The sequence below is a fragment of the Monodon monoceros genome, unplaced genomic scaffold, assembly GCF_005190385.1.
Source record: "Monodon monoceros isolate NGI ecotype Baffin Bay Population unplaced genomic scaffold, NGI_Narwhal_1 Super_Scaffold_9, whole genome shotgun sequence".
NCBI lineage: Eukaryota > Metazoa > Chordata > Mammalia > Artiodactyla > Monodontidae > Monodon > Monodon monoceros.
The window spans coordinates 5,479,020-5,491,211 of NW_021703786.1; positions in this window are offsets into that span (position 1 = coordinate 5,479,020).

A 12,192-nucleotide genomic window follows, 5' to 3' on the forward strand; every position below is an offset into this window, starting at 1 on the left:
GTTCAGGAAGATCCCACAAGCCACGGAGCGGCTGGGCTCGTGAGCCATGGCCACTGAGCCTGCGCATCCAGAGCCTATGCTCCACAACGGGAGAGGCCACAACAGTGAGAGGCCCACACACCACAAAAAAATAAATAAATAAAATTAAAAATAAAATAAAAATAAAAATAGAGCTACCATATGATCCTGCAATCCCACTCCTGGGCATATATCCAGAGAAAACCATAATTCAAAAAGATACATGCACCCCAATGTTCACTGTTTATAATAGCCAAGTCATAGAAGCAACATAAATGATGTCCATCAACAAATGAGTAAAGAAGATGTGGTATGTGTGTGTGTGTGTGTGTGTGTGTGTGTGTATAATGGAATATTACTCAACCATACAAAAGAATGAAATAATGCCATTTGCAGCAACACAGAGGGACCTAGGAATTATCATACTAAGGGAAGTAAGCCAGACAGAGAAAGACAAATATCATGATATTTCTTATATGTGGGATCTAACAAAAATGATACAAATAAACTTATATACAAAACAGAAATAGACCCACAGACATAGAAAACAAACTTATGGTTACCAAAGAGGAAAGGTGGGGGATAAATTAGGAGTTTGGGATTAACATATACACACTACTATATATAAAATAGATAACCATCAAGGGCCTACTTTATAGTACAGAGAACTATACTCAGTATTTTGTAACAACCTATGAGAGAAAAGAATCTGAAAAGTATATATGTATATATTGATATGTATAACTGAATCACTTTGCTATACACCTGAAACTAACACAACATTGTAAATCAACTATAGTTAATTTTTTTTAAGTTAATGACGTTAATAGAAACCTATTTGAACATACAGAAATAGAGTACTGAGTTAAAGTCCCTCATAATTCTACCCCCTCCCAAGATAACCTTAATAGCATAGAGTATATATTTCTAGTTTTTCTATGTATATACTACCAAACCTAAAGACATACATACCCATTTTTTACACAAAAATTAGAATAATACATATCTATCAGGTCTTTTTAATAGCTACATGGTACTCCCTTATAAATATGGTTTATTTAAATCTATCAAGTATTTTGATTCCAGTTTTTGGCAACTAGAAGCACTACTGCAATGAAATGTGCATTGTTTGTTTATATGTTATTGCACATTTATGGAATGGTAACTACAGAATAATTTCCTAGAAATGAATTTGTTGGGTGAAATAATATACAACCTATTGTATATAGGTTGTATTGTATACCCATTGTATAATCTGTCTACTATACAAGGCCACTTCCTTTGGCTTTATAATTCCTTTGATCTCTGAGTAAGTTGTTTTCCAGAGTGACTGTACCATTTTACATTCCTACAAGCAATATATGTGATCCATGTTCTTTGTATCCTTACCAGCATTTGGTTTTGTCAACTATTTTTTAATTTCAACCATTCTGATAAGTTTGTAATGATATCTCATTGTGGTTTTAATCTGCATTCCCCTAACGGCTAGTGATGTTGGATATAATTTCATGTGTTTATTGCTTATTGGCTATCTGTATATCCTCTTTGTTGACATGTCTCTTTATATCTTTTGCTCATTTTCTAATTGAAATGTTTGGTTTTTAATCATTGAGTTTTGAGAATTCTTTATATATTCCAGACATCAGGTCTACTGTCAGACATGTGGTTTGAAAATATTTTTTCCCACCCTGCAGCTTGTCTTTTCATCCTCTTAACAGGATCTTTCACAAAATAAAAGTTCATGTTGATGAAGTCCAGTTTATCAATTTTTCCTTTTTTGGATTGTGCTTTTGGCATCAAGTCTAAGAACTCTTTGCCTAGTCCTAGATCCTGAAGACCTTCCCCTATATTTTTTCTAGAAGTGGTATATTTTTTCATTTAAGTTCATGATCCATTGGAGTTAATTTTTGCATAAGGTGTGAGGCTTAGCTTGAGGAAAATTGACATCTTTACTATGTTGAATCTTCTAACCTATGAACACATTATGTCTCTCCATTTATCAAGATCTTTGATTTTCTTAAATCAATGTTCTGTAGTTATCATCATAGAAATTTTGTACCTCTTTTGTTAGATTTACACCTAAGATTTCTTTTTTGGAGCAACTGTAAATGGTATTGTATTTTTTAATTCATGTCATATATTCATTGCTAATATGCAGAAATACAATTGAGTTTTGCATGTTCATTTTGTATCCTGTGACCCTGTTGAATTTGTGTATTAGTTCTAGGAATCTTTTTGAAGATTCTTTGGGATTTTCTGTGCAATCATTTTGTCCACGAATAAGGACAGTTTAAGTTCTTTCTCATCTGTATGCCTCTCATTTCCTTTTCTTGCTTTACTACACTGCAAAATCTCCCATTACTATGATGAATAAAATGGTGAGAGTTGGCTTACTTGGCTTACTCCTGATCATAGGGGGAAAGCATTCAGTCTTTCAGCATTTACTATAATGTTAGCAATAGATTCCTTGGGAGATGTTTTTTATCAAGCTGAGGATGCCCTCCTATACCTATATTTTTCTAAGAAGTGTCATCATGAATGAGTGTTGAATTTTGTCTAATACATTTTCTGCATCAATTTATGTGATCATGTGAATTTTCTTCTTTAGTCTCTTAATATGATGAATTACATTGATTGATTTTCAATTATTGAACCAGCCTTGCATGCCTTGAATAAATGCCACTTGGTCATGGTGTTTAATTCTTTTTATACATTGCTTGATTCGAATGCTAATATTTGGTTAATGATTTTTGCATCAGCATTTATGAGGGATATTGTTGTATGATTTTATTTTTTGGTACTGTCTTTGGTTTTATCAGGGTAATATTAGGTTCATAAAGTGAATTGGGGTGTGTTCTCTCCTTTTCTGTGTTCTGAAAGAGATTGTGTCAAATTGGCATTAATTCTTCTTTAATTATTTGGTAAAATTCTCCAGTGAAACTAGCTGGGACTGCAGATTTCAATTTTTGGTGTTTTTAAATTATGAACTTAATTTCCTTAGTAGATAAAAGACTATTCAGATGATCTATATCATATTGGCTGAACTGTGGTAGTCATTGTTTTTTAAGAAAGCAATCTATTTCATCTAAGGTATCAAATTTATGTTTGTAGAATATTCATTGTATTTCCTTATTATCCTTTTAATATCAATAATGTTCCCCATTTAATTCTGATATTGATAATTTGTGTCTTCTCTTTTTCTATTTCAGTCTTAATAGAGGTATCAATTTATTTATATTATCAAAGAAGCATCTCTTTGTTTCATTGATTTTTCTCTAATGTTTTTCTATTTTCAGTTTCATGGACTTATGCTTTTATCGTTATTATCTCCTCACTTCTGCTTAGTTTATTTTGCTCTTCTTTTGCTAGAAATAGAAATTAAATTCAAAGATCATTGCACTGAACATGAGAACATTATTTTCATATGAAAAATGAACCACTTGTTAATGAGGAACATAAGTTTAAAATTTTTTTCATAATTAAAAATACACTGATAGATGAATCATGAAGCCACTTTTAGTTTCTTATATGACCTCCATAAGTTACAGGAAATACTAGAGGAAACATTACAATGTCATTGTATACAATTATGTACATTTAAAATTGAATACAGACAAAATCAATTTGTATAAAGAATTACATCTTTTCAGAAAAATTTATCTGCAAGAATCATCACCTGTAGATATACTAATATGTGTACTTCAAAATGAGTTATCAAAAATTTATCCAAGAGGGCACACAGCAGAAGCAAGAAGAATTACAATCCTGCAGCCTGTGGAACGAAAACCACATTCACAAAAAGACAGACACAATGAAAAGGCAGAGGACTATGTACCAGATAAAGGAACAAGAAAAAACCCCAGAGAAACAACTAAATGAAGTGGAGATAGGCAACCTTCCAGAAAAATAATTCAGATTAATGTTAGTGAAGATGATCCAGGACCTCAGAAAAAGAATGCAGGCAAAGAACGAGAAGATGCAAGAAATGTTTAACAAAGACCTAGAAGAATTAAAGAACAAACACCTAGTAAAGAACAAACAAACAGATATGAAAAATAAAATAACTAAAATGAAAAATACACTAGAAGAAATCAATAGCAGAATAACTGAGGCAGAAGAACAGATAAGTGACCTGGAAGACAGAATGGTATAATTCACTGCCATGGAACAGAATAAAGAAAAAAGAATGAAAAGAAATGAAGACAGCCTAAGAGACCTCTGGGATGACACTGAACACATCAAACATTCACATTATAGGGGACCCAGAAGGAGAAGAGAGAGAGAAAGGACCTGAGAAAATATTAGAAGAGATTATAGTCGAAAACTTCCCTCATATGGGAAAGGGAATAGCCACCCTAGTCCAAGAAGCTCAGAGAGTCCCAGGCAGGAGAAACAGACTGAGACACATAGTAATCAAACTGACAAAATTAAAGACAAAGAAAAAATATTAAAAGCAACAAGGGAAAAATGACAAATAACATACAAGGGAACTCCCATAAGGTTAACAGCTGACTTCTCAGCAGAAACTCTACAAGCCAGAAGGGAGTGGCACAATATAATTAAAGTGATGAAAGGGAATAACACATAACCAAGATTGCTCTACGCAACAAGGATCTCATTCAGATTTGACGGAGAAGTCAAAAGCTTTACAGACAAGCAAAAGCTAAGAGAATCAGCACCACCAAACCAGCTCTACAACAAATGCTAAAGGAACTTCTCTAAGTGGGAAACACAAGAGAAGAAAAAGACCTACAAAAACAAACCCAAAACAATTAAGAAAATGGTAACAGGAACATACATATCAATACTTACCATAAATGTGAATGGATTAAATGCTCCAACCAAAAGACAGAGGCTTGCTGAATGGATATAAAAACAAGACCAATATATATACTATCTACCAGAGACCCACTTCAGACTGAGGGACACATACAGACTGAAAGTGAGGGGATGGAAAAAGATATTCCATGTAAATAGAAATCAAAGAAAGCTGGAGTACCAATACTCATATCAGATAAAATACACATTAAAATAAAGAATGTTACAAGAGACAAGGAAGGACACTACATAATGATCAAGGGATAAATCCAAGAAAAAGATATAACAATTATAAATATATATGCGTCCAACATAGGAGAACCTCAAGACATAAGGCAAATGCTAAGAGCTATAAAAGAAGAAATTGACAGTAACACAAAAATGGTGGGGGACCTTACAACTCACTTAACACCAATGGACAGATCAACCAAACAGAAAATTAATAAGGAAACACAAGCTTTAAATGACACAATAGACCAGATAGAATTAATTGATATTTATAGGACATTCCATCCGAAAACAGCAGATTACAGTTTCTTCACAAGTGCACATGGAACATTCTCCAGGATAGATCACATCTTGGTTCACAAATCAAGCCTTGGTAAATTTAAGAAAATTGAAATTATATCAAGCATCTTTTCTGACCACAACGCTATGAGATTAGAAATAAATTATGGGGAAAATAACGTAAAAACCACAAACACATGGAGTCTAAATAATATTTTACTAAATAACCAAGAGATCACTGAAAAAATCAAAGAGGAAATCAAAAAATACATAGAGACAAATGACAATGAACACACGATGATCCAAAACATATGGGATGCAGCAAAAGCAGTTCTAAGAGGGAAGTTTATAGCAATACAATCTTACCTCAAGAAACAAGAAAAATCTCAAATAAATAATATAACCTTACATCTAAAGGAACTACAGAAATAAGAAAAAACAAAACCCAAAGTTAGTAGAAGGAAGGAAATCATAAAGATCAGAGCAGAAATAAATGAAATAGAAACAAAGAAAACAATAGCAAAGATCAATAAAACTAAAAGCTGGCTCTTTGAGAAGATAAACAAAATTAATAAACCTTTAGCCAGATTCATCCAGAAAAAGATGGAGAGGACTCAAATCAATAAAATTAGAAATGATAAAGGAGAACTTAAAATGGGCATCGCAGAAATACAAAGCATCATAAGAGACTACTACAAGCAACTCTATGCCAATAAAATGGACAACCTGAAAGAAATGGACAAATTTTTAGAAAGGTATAACCTTCCAAGACTGAAGAAAGAAATAGAAGAAATACAAAATATGAACAGACTAATCACAAGTAATAAAATTGAAACTTTGATTAAAAATCTTCCAACAAATAAAAAAAGTCCAGGACCAGATGGCTTCACAGGTGAATTCTATCAAACATTTAGAGAAGAGCTAACACCCATCCTTCTCAAACTCTTCCAAAAAATTGTAGAGGAAGGAAAACACCCAACCTCATTCTACAAGACCACCATCACCCTGATACTGAAACCAGACAAAGATACTACAAAAAAAGAAAATTACAGACAAATATCACTGATGAATATAGCCAAAAAAATCCTCAACACAATACTAGCAAACAGAATCCAACAACATGTTAAAAGGATCATACACCATGATCAACGGGGATTTATCCCAGGGATGCAAGGGTCCTTCAATATATGCAAATCAATCAATGTGATACACCATATTAACAAATTGAAGATTAAAAACCAAGTGATCATCTCAATAGATGCAGAAAAAGCTTTTGACAAAATTCAACATCCATTTATGATAAAAACCCTCCAGAAAATGGGCATAGAGGGAACCTACCTCAACATAATAAAGGCCATATATGACAAACCCACAGCAAACATCATTCTCAATGGTGAAAAACTGAAAGCATTTCCTCTGAGTTCAGGAACAAGACAAGGATGTCCACTCTCACCACTATGATTCAACATAGTTTTGGAAGTCCTACCCATGGCAATCAGAGAAGAAAAAGAAATAAAAGGAATACAAATTGGAAAAGAAGAAATAAAACTGTCACTGTTTGCAGATGACATGATACTATACTTAGAGAATCCTAAAGATGCCACCAGAAAACTACTAGAGCTAATCAATGAATTTGGTAAAGTTGCAGGATACAAAATTAATGCACAGAAGTCTCTTGCATTCCTATACACTACTGATGAAAAATCTGAAAGAGAAATTAAGGAAACAATCCCATTCACCACTGCAACAAAAAGAATAAAATACCTAGGAATAAACCTACCTAAGGAGGTAAAAGACCTGTACTCAGAAAGCTATAAGACACAGATGAAAGAAATCAAAGATGACACAAGCAGATGGAGAGATGTACCATGTTCTTGGATGGGAAGAATCAATATTATGAAAATGACTATACTACCCAAAGCAATCTACAGATTCAATGCAATCCCTATGAAATTGCCAATGGCATTTTTTACAGAACTAGAGCAAAAAAACATCTTAAATTTTTATGGTGACACAAAAGACCCCAAACAGCCAAAGCAATCTTCAGGGAAAAAAACGGAGCTGGAGGAATCAGACCCCCTGACTTCAGACTATACTACAAAGCTACAGTAATCAAGACAACATGGTACTGGCACAAAAAAAGAAATAGAGATCAATGGAACAGGATAGAAAGCCCAGAGATAAACCCACACACCTATGGGCAACTAATGTATGACAAAGGAGGCAAGAATATATAATGGAGAAATGGTGCTAGGGAAACTGGGCAGCCACATGTAAAAGAATGAAATTAGAACACTCCCCAACACCATACACAAAAATAAACTCAAAATGGATTAGAGACCTAAATGTAAGACTGGACACCATAAAACTCTTAGAGGTAAACATAGGAATAACACTCTTTGACATAAATCAGAGCAAGATCTTTTTTGACCCACCTTCTAGAGTAATGGAAATAAAAACAAAAATAAACAAATGGGGCCTAATGAAACTTCAAAGCTTTTGCACAGTAAAGGAAACTATAAACAAGACGAAAAGACAACCCTCAGAACAGGAGAAAATATTTGCAAATGAATCAATGGACAAAGGATTAATCACCAAAATATATAAACAGCTCATGCAGCTCAATATTAAAAAAAAAACAACCCAATCAAAAAAATGGGCAAAAGACCTAAATAGACATTTCTCCATCGAAGACATACAGATGGCCAAGAGGCACATGAAAAGCTGCTCAACATCACTAATTATTAGAGAAATGCAAATCAAAACTACAATGAGGTATCACCTCAAACCAGTTAGAATGGGCATCATCAGAAAATCTACAAACAACAAATACTGGAGAGGGTGTGGAGTAAAGGGAACACTTTTGCACTGTTGGTGGGAATGTAAAGTGATACAGCCCTATGGAGAACAGTATGGAGGTTCCTTAAAAAACTAAAAATAGAATTACCATATGACCCAGCAATCCCACTACTGGGCATATACCCAAAGAAAAATGTAATTCAAAAAGACACGTGCATCCCAATGTTCATTGCAGCACTATTTACAATAGCCAGGTCATGGAAGCAACCTAAACGCTCAATGACAGACAAATGGATAAAGAAGAAGTGGTACATGTATACAATGGAATATTACTCAGCCATAATATTACTCAGGAACGAAATTGGGTCATTTGTAGAGACGTGGACGGACCTAGAGACTGTCATACAGAGTGAAGTAAGTCAGAAAGAGAAAAACAAATATTATATATTAACGCATATAGGTTGAATCTAGAAAAATGGTACAGACGAACCAATTTATAAGGCAGAAATAGAGACACAGATGTACAGAACAAACGTATGGACACCAAGTGGAGAAAGCAGGGTGGGGTGGTGGTGGAATGAACTGGGAGAATGGGATTGACATATATACACTAATATGTATAAAATAGATAACTAATAAGAACCTGCTGTATAAAAAAATAAAATTCAAAAAAAAATTCTAAACATAAAAAAAATGTATCCAAATATTATAACTTGTAAAATACTTTTAACAGGTCAGTAATAATTGCATCAGCAATAGATCCTCTCGAAATTAAAAAATATTTTTGAGATTCACTTATATTGTCAAGTAATATTCCTCAGAATGACTAATAACAAACCACAATTTGTTGATCTGTTATCCTACTGATGACATTTGGTCTGTTTCCAGATTGGCTATTTTGACCAAAGCTACTATACGTACTCTCATACAATTCTTTTTGTAGATATTTATTTTCCTCTCTTTTGGGTAAAACCCAAGGTAGAATTGCAGTCATAAGGTATATTATATTTAACTTTATAAGAAACTGCCTAACCATTCTCCAAAGTTATTATACCATTTTATACTCCCTTTAACAATCTACGTGCATTCAGCCAGTTCTCACCAACCTCCCTAACATTTGATGTTAGCCATTGTAGTAGGTGTAAACTGGTATCTCATTGCGGTTTTATTTTGCAATTCTCTGTTGACTAATCAAGTTGAGCGCCCTTCCATGTGCTTAGTGGCCATTTGTATATCTTCTGTTGTGATGTGTCTATTCAAGCATTTTACAGGGTAACTACTATTAATTCCAATTTATAGATAAGAAAATTGAGTCTCCCAAAGTCAAGTGACTTACCAAAGATTCACAGCTAAAAAGTAGCAAACTCAAAATCCTTTAGTCACATTTCCTTACTCTAGCTGGTATTTCCTTTCCCAAGTACTGTACTTTTCAACGGATCCCTGACCTCAGCTCCCCTCATCTGTAACAGTCTACAGTGCCTGAGGGCCTGTTAGACAAGGGTGTTATAGAAGAAGATATAGATGTGGGGAAAGGAAAGCAGTAATGATGTTGGGTTAAATGAAAGCAACCGTGGTCCTTTTTCAAACAAAACTCTAAACCATTTCGTTCTAACTCTGGGGTCCTTGTGTGATGCCTGATGCCATCTCAGAAAGGAATCTACTCTCAGTCTCAACCGCTCAGTGCTACCAAGCTCAAAATAAATTCTTCTTGTTCAAGGGCAAGTGCGTTTCACCGGGCTACATGTAGCTCTCTTCAGCCTATGTAGTCTTAATTTAATCAGTTAAAATATAGCCACAATTTCTCCCACCTATATGTTGCATTGCACTAAATTAATATTTGGTTTATGAAGTATAAATGCTCCTAAGTGCTTGATTTTCTCACTTATATATCTAGAGGAGATGGTGAATCTGTAGTGTGGTGTGTGTTAGTGTTTGTATGTGCGTGTGTGTTTTAATTTAAGAAGTAAATGCTTTTTGGAAGTGGACTATAAGGAAAATCCCTACTTTTCTTTGATGCTGAAGGTAAATTACTGAACGAGCAGTGAGAATGAATAACTAGCTTTGGTTGTGTTTGACATGCTGAGTTTAAGTGTTGAGGATCTGAGAAATAAGTGGAACTTTGTGACCTCCTTTTCAAACCAAGCAGAGACTATCCTAGCTAGATTGGCAGCACAGACGGAAGATGCCTGTTGCAGTCCTTTTAATCCTCTCTGAGCAAAGTCTTGGATTTTCCCCCCAAATAATGAATGAAGTGAATAAGCCATTGAGCCTCTAATTCCATTCAGTTCCTTTGCTCTCTTGCGAGGTGCATCCGGTAGGTCTGACAATGCCATAGAAGAATTACATTGAGTATTTGGCGTATGTAGTCCTTGAAAAAGCTCTGCTGAGCAAACTTACAAAGTGGCCAGGGCACCCCATTTGGCCCCTCCTGTGTCTGCTCTCATGGGATTTCAGAGCCTGGGACGGAGTAAAGAAAGGGAAGTGGGACAGAAGTCTGAAGACAGAACTAGGCCAGGAATAAAAGGGCTGTGCCAACATCTGTAAGGGGAAGATGGGAATAATAGAGATGAAGCTAAATTTTAACAAGATGAATCTATAAGGCCTTCTTTAAAAGCATTATTACAAGTTCCTTAACTTTATTTTTATTTCTTCCTGTTTTTCTTTCTTCTTCAATTCGTTAAGTACTTCTTTGGTGCTGTGTGCTTTGGGTCAGATGCTACTGACATTTGCACAGCAAACTTGATCTGGCATTTTTAGGAGAAAGGGAAAGAAGTTTTTCTCTTCTGCTGAGAGTAATTTTAATGGGTAAAGCGGCATTTACGGTCCAGTGTTTAAGTGACAGTGTATACTACCTTTATAATTGCTGGGTCCTGTCCCATAGCTATAGGTCTTCATTATTATGTTTGAATGAGCAAATACAATTAACGTCTTCACTTCTCCTTTACCTTAATATTTTGAATTCTCAACTCTTTGTGATTATTTACAAAGACTTATGTCTTCTCTACTAAGATTCCGATGTCGTGAAATTATGGAAATAAACCGTTTGTCAAACTGGTGAGGTATTCCTTGTGGGGATAGGCAGGTAAGCAATCTGGTGAGGGCTGGATCCCAGGCCATCCACACAGCTATCATCTAAGAAACTCTTGGGCTGCAAAGTAAATGGAGAAAGCAACCTAGAAAAGACGGCAGGCCTCTTCAGAGATTTATTTATTTATCAGTTAACCAAGGACAAGAGGACCTGTTGTGAAATTTGGTCTTAGGCACCAAGAATTCAACTTAAACCTGGATTTAAACTCCAAACAGAAATATTCCTGGAAGAGTTTATGAAAATCCAGTTTTGGCTGGCACTCAGGAGAAAAAAATAAATGAGGGTGGGAGGAGGAGAATTTTCTCTATCGCTTGACTGACCACCAAAACTGCCCAGAGTATTACTCATGCAAATCACTCTTCACTGAGTGAAGACCTAGGGTAATCAAAGGATCAAATGCTCCCATGCAATATGGTAAGCGTATACAAAAGCATCAGTCCTACCAATAGAAACATCTTGTTGTCTTTATCCAAAGAAAACATGAATAGATATAGGGTTCTATTAATGAGGGAGGCACATCTACATTATTTATTTTTTTCAAAAGAAAACATTCCTGATAAATAACACATGTGTTATAAGCAGATTTCAATGCACTCTAGGGAAAGAAAGTTCACCTATATTGGTTCTGAAGTATCAGATCATACAGTGGACCCTCCATATCTGTGGGTACCACATCTGTGGATTCAACCAACCACCAATGAAAAACATTCAGGAAAAAAATTTCCAAAAGTTCCAAAAAAGCAAACAAATTTGTCATGAACCAGCAACTATTTACGTAGCATTTACATTGTATTAGATATTATTAAATATCTAGAGATGATATAAGATATACAGGAGGATGTGCATAGGTTATATGCAAATAGTACACCATGTTTTATAAGGGACTGGAGCATGGAGGGGGCGGGAGGGTCCTGGAACCAATCCCCTGTGAACACAGAGAGACAACTGTATTTCCAGTACAA